Source organism: Nanorana parkeri, unplaced genomic scaffold (assembly GCF_000935625.1).
Source record: "Nanorana parkeri isolate BGI_ZX_2015 unplaced genomic scaffold, ASM93562v1 scaffold506, whole genome shotgun sequence".
Taxonomy (NCBI): domain Eukaryota; kingdom Metazoa; phylum Chordata; class Amphibia; order Anura; family Dicroglossidae; genus Nanorana; species Nanorana parkeri.
In genome coordinates, this window is record NW_017306774.1 from 190,204 (window position 1) to 199,530 (window position 9,327).

Here is a 9,327-nt window from a genome sequence, read left to right on the forward strand (position 1 = left end):
CTAGGAGTGAGCGAGGAGAGACAGCCAGGAGAGAGCGAAGAGAGACAGTCAGGAGAGAGCGACGAGAAACAGTCAGGAGAGAGCGAAGAGAGACAGCCACTAGAGAGAGAGAGAGAAATAGAGAGAGAGAGAGAGCCACTAGAGAGAGAGAGAGACAGCCACTATAGAGAGAGAGAGACAGCCACTAGAGAGAGAGAGAGAGAGAGAGAGAAGGCATAGCAACGCACCCACCTGAGGCCCCACAGAACCCACCATAGATCCTGCACAGCCCACAGAGACTGTCTATGGTAAGCTCTGCAGGGTCTCAGGTTGGCTGGCTGGGGGGGGCCCTTTCCTTGCAGCTCCTTACCTGGCGCAGCGAGCTTCTTACAGCACCGGACCGTCAACGTTCACTGGACCGGCGCTACTGGGCACCAGCCCCGGCGTCCTCCACATCCTCCCCTGTCAGTGCCCGCCCGGCGGTAGTTCAATCGTCCCGTTCTCTGCCACTGCAGGATGAAGCGGAGTCCAGCAGGGCAATGTGGAGTGCAGCCTCGGCGGGGGAGCGCGGGAGTTCCCTCTCTCATCCCTCTGCTCTGTGTGTCGCCTCGCTCTCTCTCCCCTCCTGCTCTCGCTGCTGGGCTGGAGACTGAGCCGGCCGTGTCTCAGTGAAGTGCTCCTGTCCTGGGCCCCATCTAAGTGGCAGAACTCCAGGGCCCGGTCGCAGCTGCGACCTTTGCGACCCTGGTAGTTCCGCCACTGGTCTCTGAGGAACGTATCTAATTGATTTTTCAATTATTCAATACTCTCTGCTGATACCACCGCTTGTGGCAGCGAGTTCCAAAGTGTAACCACTCTGACTGAAAGGAATCCCCTACGCCCCTTGTGGTTAAATCTTTTCTCCGCCATTAGGTGGTGGCCTCTAGTCTTTGTTATGGAGTTTGCTTAAAAAAGTTTATTCCTGATGTTACCATCACCACCAAACATTTTGCACATTAAAATCATGTCCCCTCGTAACCTCCTCACTTACAGCGTGAACACGTTTAAATTTAGTAACCTTGCCTCATAGCTTTGGTCCTCCAGCCCCTAAATTAGTTTCGTTGCTCTTCTCTGGACTCTCTCCAGCTCCAGGAATCCTTTCTGTGGATTAGTGTGAAAAACTGGACCGCATACTCCAGATGAGGCAGAACCAGCGATCTATAAAGTGACAAAATGATTGCTTTGTCTCTACAGTACATTCCCTTTTTAATACAAGAAAGAACTCTGCTTGCTTTGTTTGCTGCAACCTGGCATTGTGTGCTATTGTTCAATCTGTGGTCTACAATGACCCTCAAACATTTTACCATTTCTGACTTCCCTAGTGGAGTTCCCACTAATATGTATTCTTCTTGCCTGTTTTTAACCACAAAATGCATTACTTTACATTTCTCGACATTAAAACTCACCTGCCATATAGTTGCCCACTCCCCTATTTTATCCAGATCCTCCTGTAATGTAATAGTGTCTAATCCCGAGTCTAATACCCTCCCAATTTTAGTATCATCAGCAAACACGGAAACATGGCTATTCACACCCTCCCCGATATCATTAATAAACAGGTTGAATAGTATGGGGCCCAGCACAGAACCCTGAGGCACGCCACTCATGACCCTAGACCAATCTGAAAAAGAGCCGTTTATTGATACTCTCTGGACACATTCCTGTAGCCAGTTCTTTAGCCATGTCCACACCATTTCCTCTATGCCCATAGATCTCAGCTTGTGCACTAAGCGTTTATGTGGTACTGTGTCAAACGCTTCAAAAAATCCAGATATACCACATCCACCGGCCTCCCTCCATCCAGATCTCTACTCACCTCTTCGTAGAATGTTAGCAGGTTGGTCTGACAATAACAGTCCTTCCTAAATCCGTGCTGATTATCATTTATTATACCATTGTCATGAACGAAATCCACTAAATACCCCCTTATCATTCCTTCTAACAGTTTGCATACTATTGATGTTAGACTGACTGGTCTCTAGTTCCCAGGTTGCCATCGTGAACCTTTTTTGAAAAATGGTACTACCGTAGCTTTCCGCCAGTCACTTGGTACCCTTCCAGTCATTATGGAGTCATTGAAAATGAGGAATAATGGTCTCACTATGACCTGGAACATAGAATGCTGCAGCCTGCATTATTTTGATGTCATATGCTGAAAGTTTAGCAGGTCGAATGTATTGAGTGGAGTTTGGCTTTACTTATTATGACAATGCAAAGAGCCATTATGTATATAATTCCATAAGCCACAATAAACCTGACCGCAGGCTACTGACATCTAAATCAGAGTTTATGAACCTTTTTACAGTTGTGGCAAAAGTATGAGAAATATGGAGGCACACCAGACTAAAATTTAATGGATTTAAAGGGGGGAATCAACAAAAAAAGTGGGATCCTCTGTTCACATCAGAGTCCCCCCTTCACATCAGAGTCCCCCTTCACATCAGAGACCCCCCTTCACATCAGAGACCCCCTTCACATCAGACTCCCCCCTTCACATCAGAGACCCCCTTCACATCAGACTCCCCCCTTCACATCAGAGTCCCCGCTTGACATCAGAGTCCCCCCTTCACATCAGAGTCCACGCTTCACATCAGAGTCCCCACTTCACATCAGAGCCCCCCTTCACATCAGAGTCCTACCATCACCATATTTTGAGGCACCCCTGAAAAAGCCAGAATGCACCTCTGAAGACAAAGGCTGATCTAAACAATGTAAATAAAGCGGGGGTTGGGGTGGCTCTGTACATTTCACTTTCCTCTACATATCACTGAATGATACTAAAAAGTCAGTTTTGTGCAGATAGCCAAAACAGTAACATAGCTGCTGCTAATCAACAAAAGATCACATACAGAATCCAGATCCATTACGTCGGAAATGTTAGGAATATGTCATGGAACAGAAGCCCAACTTTACCTAAACTGTATGTAAACCCAAAATCTATCTTTCAGTATGTTTGGATTTTATGCCTCACTGTATATTTTTTGGGAAACTGTTGCAAAGTATCTTCCCTGGAGACCCTGCCAGTAACAGCACTTCCTGTTGCAGGCTGACAACTCTAAGCCGTCACTTCCTGTAAGTTAGCATTGTCAGCCTGCCGTGTGTTGTCCTTCAGCTGGTTGTTGGGTTGCCTATCAGATAGATTTGTGGTTACAATGCACTTTTATCTACACAACTGTCATCTAATAAATGTATATGGTTGGTGTGTGTAATGATAACATGTCCTATTATTTTTATCTCACATATAGGGAGGCACCGATACCATTTCATCATTTCACCGATACCAAGCACCGATACTTTGGCACCGCCCCAAGCTCGCTCCCGGGATGGACTACAATCTCAGGTTTAGTTTCCTAATTTGTATGGAGGGGGGTGAACTTGGAGCGGTGACTACTTTACAACACAAAACAAACGACAAACGCACTCAACAATTTGTTACCAGTTATACAGTAAGGTGCACACGAAATGGGCTTTGAACAGTAGAACAGTAGAAAGGCATCATGGCACACTCACAAACCAGCATGTAAAACAACTTGTCTCACCAAGCAGCCGATTGATGGACAAATAAGATACATTGTTGCTCAGAGATTAGGTTCCTAAATGTATTTATAAGATCTAATTCCAGAGTTTAGTTTCACTTTATTGTGCTGGAGATTTCTCGGAGACGTCATGCTTTCTGCTAGAATATAAATGTTCTAGATTTTGGGTAGATTTATTCTCCATAATTAAAAAAAAATCAACAAAAAAACCCCTTCTGAGTCTCATTCATACACGGTGCCCATAGCTCGGCTTTAATGTTTTTAAGATGGTTTCAGCCCCCAGGTGCCCTTTTCCTCCAGGGTCCTGATTATGTTGACATTCTCTTGTAGAAATTAAACAGCTCTCATATATGTCATTCATGCGTCCGCTAACAATCCATCTCTGCTACAGTCCCAAAACTCTGAGAAGAGGATTCCTGTCATCTGCATCATGAATTCAGGAGACAATTTGCCTGAGAGAAGGAGGCTGAGAGGATAAACCCTTCTATACAATCACAGACAATGGTGTGTGGATGAGTCTGATATGGGGAAAATGCTGGGAAAAATATTAGAAAAAATACGCAGTCTGACCTGAGCACTGTTACATATGTATATATCTATGTTTACACACACACACACACACACACACACAGACACATATATACAGTATGCACATTTGCATGGACCGCATGACATTTGTACTCTGTACAGTGAGGAGCATAGGTATAATCAGAGAGATGGGTTGGGCTGGTTGTGTTATCTATAATACAGTTATGTGTATTGCTGAGTCAATCACTGTTTTCCGTGTGTCTGACAATTACAGATCTACAGTCCACACAATCCTGGGATCACATTGATCAGGTAATGTGTTACTGTATTTATATTCAATAACCTCCTCTGCAGCATCTTTTCTTCATGTTTTATTAAACATTTTTAATTTTTAAATGTTACTTTTTTTTATCTAGGGGCACCAAGGGGTTAGTTTTTTATTCACAGGGGCTTTGTAACACACAGCCGACTCACACACAGCTGCACAACACAGGGAGCTGCAATCTGGCTCTGTGGCTGTCACGACTCAGTGATCAGCTATTGCTGTGCCCACCTAATCTTCTGTTGAGGATCTGCCTCTGACCCCTAGGGACCCAGCAACTCAATGAGTGCTGGTCCCTTCACGGACCAGCGCTCCATTGTACCATGCAATGGGATTATCCCGTCACCGGTCGTTAATGAACTGAACCATCCTATCATCAGTCGGGAAGGGGTTAATATGTGTAAGCCTCCTTCTCTTGAACAGAACCTACCTTTGATGTTTTGAACATTTGTTTTATGTAACAGCATCCTGAGAAACTATGCAAGTATGACACTAAGACATAAGTCACAATGTGATATTAGAAAGACAGTTTGAATACCACACGCAATCGCCGCAAACTTTGCCCTTTAGGCCATCTGATGCCTTATATTTAATTCTTTAATAATATAGCGCCGACAATTTACACAGCACTTTACATTGTTGCACATTCCCATCAGTCCCTGACCCTCAACAATCTAAGGTCCCTATCTCACATGCATGCATAGAGACAGGAGCCCATTAATCAACTTAGACAGGAGCCAATTAACCTACCAGCATGTCTTTAAAAAGTGGGGGGAAACCAGAGTACCCGGAGGAAACCCACACAAGCACAGGGAGAACATGCATGCAAACTCCTTGCACATAGTGACCTGGCCAGGATTCGAACCAGGCACCACCAGTGCTGCAAGGCTGAAGCGCTAACCACTACGCCACTGTGCTGCCCTATATGGTTATATTTGCACATAGGGATGGTTAGGAGTCATTGGTAGCCCCCTTTTATAGAAGAGTTGAAAACCATTTTGAATTAGACTGCGTTACCCTGGGGTGACTCAGGGCTCATTACTTGGGCTTGGTAGCCACGTCATTCTTCTTTTTTGTAACTCTGCAAAGTTCAAGTTAGAGCCGTGCACCTGTGTTACCTGAATTACTATTTCAAGTTATGATCTGCTATATGAGCATTCACAGGTATGAGATTCTAAGGATTCATTCATGCAATTTTTGAGCTCAACACAATAACATCATTTATTGGTATATAGTATGCAGACTTGAATACAATGAACCAACAATCTATTTAACTACAACATACAAAGAAAAGATTTAAACATGCCAAACACCCAGACATTGGTATATAACAGACAAACAGACATACAGTTAAGTGGGGGAAAGATTACATGTATAGTTACCCATTAATCGTCACATGAGGGCCCCATCCTGGTAAAAAAGAGAACTAGCTTCTTTTTTCCAGTCCTTAATATACCCCTGGTGTCCATAGGGATGCATGGCAAGTCTCCCATTGGTTGCCCCCCCCAAGGCCTAATGGAGATTGGAGGGTTTCCAAGACCCTCTTTACAACGCCCCACCCCTCCCTACGATTGGCCAGTCTACATATTATTAGATCAAAGGGTCTTGGCACAGGAAAAACCTGATTACCAGCCCTATTTGCAATTCATTGGGCCTGCCACTCCCCTCCACAGTGATAAGCACAACAAAGACTTTATTTCCCTACAAGCTACCCCCACCTCAGGTGAAATATTTAAAACAAGAAATAAAACTGTATACATATGTCTTATGAAGATTTGACATAAACACATAAGGTAACACCTGAGACTGGCACTTGCAGTATTACAAGGCTGACAATGGAATCACATTTTTTTTAGAGTGTAGTGCTTTAAAGTTGAGGTAGAATACACATACAGGATATTCATAGTAAAGTCTTGGATGGTGTACTAATATCACATCTCAGGAAGCTGTAAAACTGAATGATACATTATATAATAGTGTTACATAGTATTTGAGGTTGAATAAAGACATAAGTCCATCAAGTCCAACCTATTGTGTGTATGCATTTATGAGCAGGTGTGCTGAGTGTATATGAGTCCATGTGTGATTTTTCTCTTAGCAGTACATGTACCCCTTTATGTTACGGTCTCCAAGGAACTCGTCCAGGAGTCTCTTGAATGATTCAACACTCTTAGCTGAAATCACTTCCTGCGGCAGCGAGTTCCAGACCCTAACCGCTCTTACTGAGAAGAACCCCTTGCGCCCTCTGTGTTGACATTTTTTTTCCACCAATTTTTGGTTGCGCCCTCTGGTCTTTGTTACGGAGCTGACCGTAAACAGTTTGTTACTAAGGTTGCTGTCACCTTTGAATAGTTTATACATGAAAATCATGTAGTGTGGATTGGTGTTCCCTGCTGGGGGTCGGGGCAGAATACATATACAGGATATTCATGGTAAAGTCTCGGATGGTGTACTAATATCACATCTCAGGAAGCTGTAAAACTGAATGATAAATTATATAATAGTGTTGATTAGTGTTCCCTGCTGGGGGTCGGACCGTTGAGTTGTGTGTGAGAGCCGCAGTCCAACTTGTGTGCTGCCTTTTTTTAACCCTTAGTGCAAAACGTACCAGTTTAAAAAAAAGAACAGTAACCTGAGTACATAACAGTAATAAACCACAAGGGTTCAACAGGGCATTACATATAATATTTAAAGAAGGTTTTCCATTACTACTCGAAACCTGAGTGGACCTTCTTGCATAACAGGAAGGGGTAGAGGACACAGCTTTCTTCCCTCATTGGGAGATTTCCCCTCTATTCCTGTTCTAGTGACAACTGGAAATATTTAGATTTCTACTTAGTGGTTACAGGAGAGAAAGCAAGAGTAGCAATGCGAGCCAAACCGAGATTTTTCTCATTACACAACACTGGAAAAGATTGGACATCCACTTTGAGTAGAGGAGAGCACAAAATAAAGATATACGAAGTGTTCTATATTTTATCCATGATTGCGTTATTGTGTGTTTTTCTGAATGTCCAATCTTTTCAGTAGATATACCGGGTTCACATACTTGCATTGCTGTTGTACGGCACTCAACCCACAACAGATCTGCATTTCAACACGCTGTATTGTACAGAGGGGAACTATCTGCACACTGTGGTGCCCTGGAATAAAAGGTGCATGTATAGGTACATTGTAGTGCATTGACAGCCCATTCAAAACGCATGAGCAGCCTTATCATAATGGAAAAAGGAAAGGAACTCAGCTTTTTGGGGTTTAAACAATAGTTTGCACAAAACTTAGTATGACTTTAGTAAGCTGGAGCTAGGTACACGCCAGGTGAGTGCTGTTTTAGGTCTACTAGCATCCCAATAATTCTTTGCCTCAGATGTTTAGCATTCTCAGCGGTCTCTCCAATATCCTTGTAAAGAAGGACTCAAGGTTTGCATTTATTAGAGCATGTACAGAATGTCTATACTGTGCTGTTTATATGGTGTTTGTGGAATGCACCGGTCACTTCAAGTTAATCAGTAAGCTGTGAGAGGCGAATGATCTGAACGAAGTAGTTGAATCCTAAATTATGACTTTCTATGAAGGTGTTCAGTCCTGTTTTTGCACAGTATTACGTGATAATAATATGGCGGCTCACATTTACAGGGTGTGGGGGTATAGCTCGAATGGGGGATCACCTTCCCTGGGAAAAACAGTCCAGGCAGCAAAGTTCTTTTTCTCTATGAACACATCCAACATGTAGCTCTCTCAGAAGGCTGTCTGAGTCCCAGGCCAGAGCAAAACCATGTCTCAGCCTTCCCCTTTTATCTCACCTGGACAAGCATTCATCAAGCAATCAACTATCCAGGTGAGACCCAAAGCCCGAGCTGGACCATCCGGACCCAAAGTCAAAGCGAAACCCTGGTCAGGGTTCCGCTATTCATGCACATAGGATAGAAAGCGAGGGGAAACATACCGCCCCTCAATGATGTCCCCTCTCCTTATGTCACAAGGGTTATTCACAAAAGGGTGATGAGTTTGGAGCAGTGAACAATCTCAGCCAAAATAGCTGATTTGGAAAAATTCTCCAATTCAGCTCAATTTCCAGTTTAGCAGTGTTGTCCCAGATTGTTCACGTCTCCGGCCTTCTCCAAACCCTGCACCCTTTTGTGAATAACCCCCTTAGTCTTTTCTTGATCCACCACAGAACTAACCACTGCCTACAGCGATGCCAGCAATTCTCCATCATGAGTTGTCTGCAAATGACTGCTCAGTGTTGATATATTTTAGTGCAGAGCTGTCAGCACAAGTGTAAAGCTAGACATACCGTGTTTCCCCGAAAAAAAGACAGTGTCTTATATTTTTTTTTCCACGAAAAAAGACACTAGGTCTTATTTTCGGGGGATGTCTAATGTGTACCTGGCTGCAGCTGTCCGCTCTCCGCTCGTGCGTGCGGGTGGCCATGCGGGAGGGAGCTGCGGCCGCTCTCAGCACTATTGCCGTCCAGGGAGCCAGACAGGTGGGCGTGCGGGGAGGCGTGCCTGGCGGGGGGAGAAGTAAGATCTAGCGCTATCAGGGATCTCTGTAATATAAGACCTACCACCGAACTAGGTCTTATTTTCGGGGTAGGTCTTATATTACAGAAATCCCTGAAGATAGCGCTAGGTCTTACTTTCGGGGAAACACGGTACACCTCAAGGCTGAACGAGAAGAATTGCTCAGTTCCCCCATCCATGCTAATCAGCGCTGATAGAGGTATATTCCCCTGCTGGCTATTGCGAGTGACGGATGTCAGAATGCCCGACCTATGGCCGCATTTGATTGGCTTTGCTGTTTGACAGACACCGGTGCCAACAGGGCCATCCACAGATCGAATTTTGGGCGACTCAGCAGAAAACAGCCAACTTTCGATCTGTGTATGGCCAGCTAAAGATTTGCCACGGCTGTTTCCAA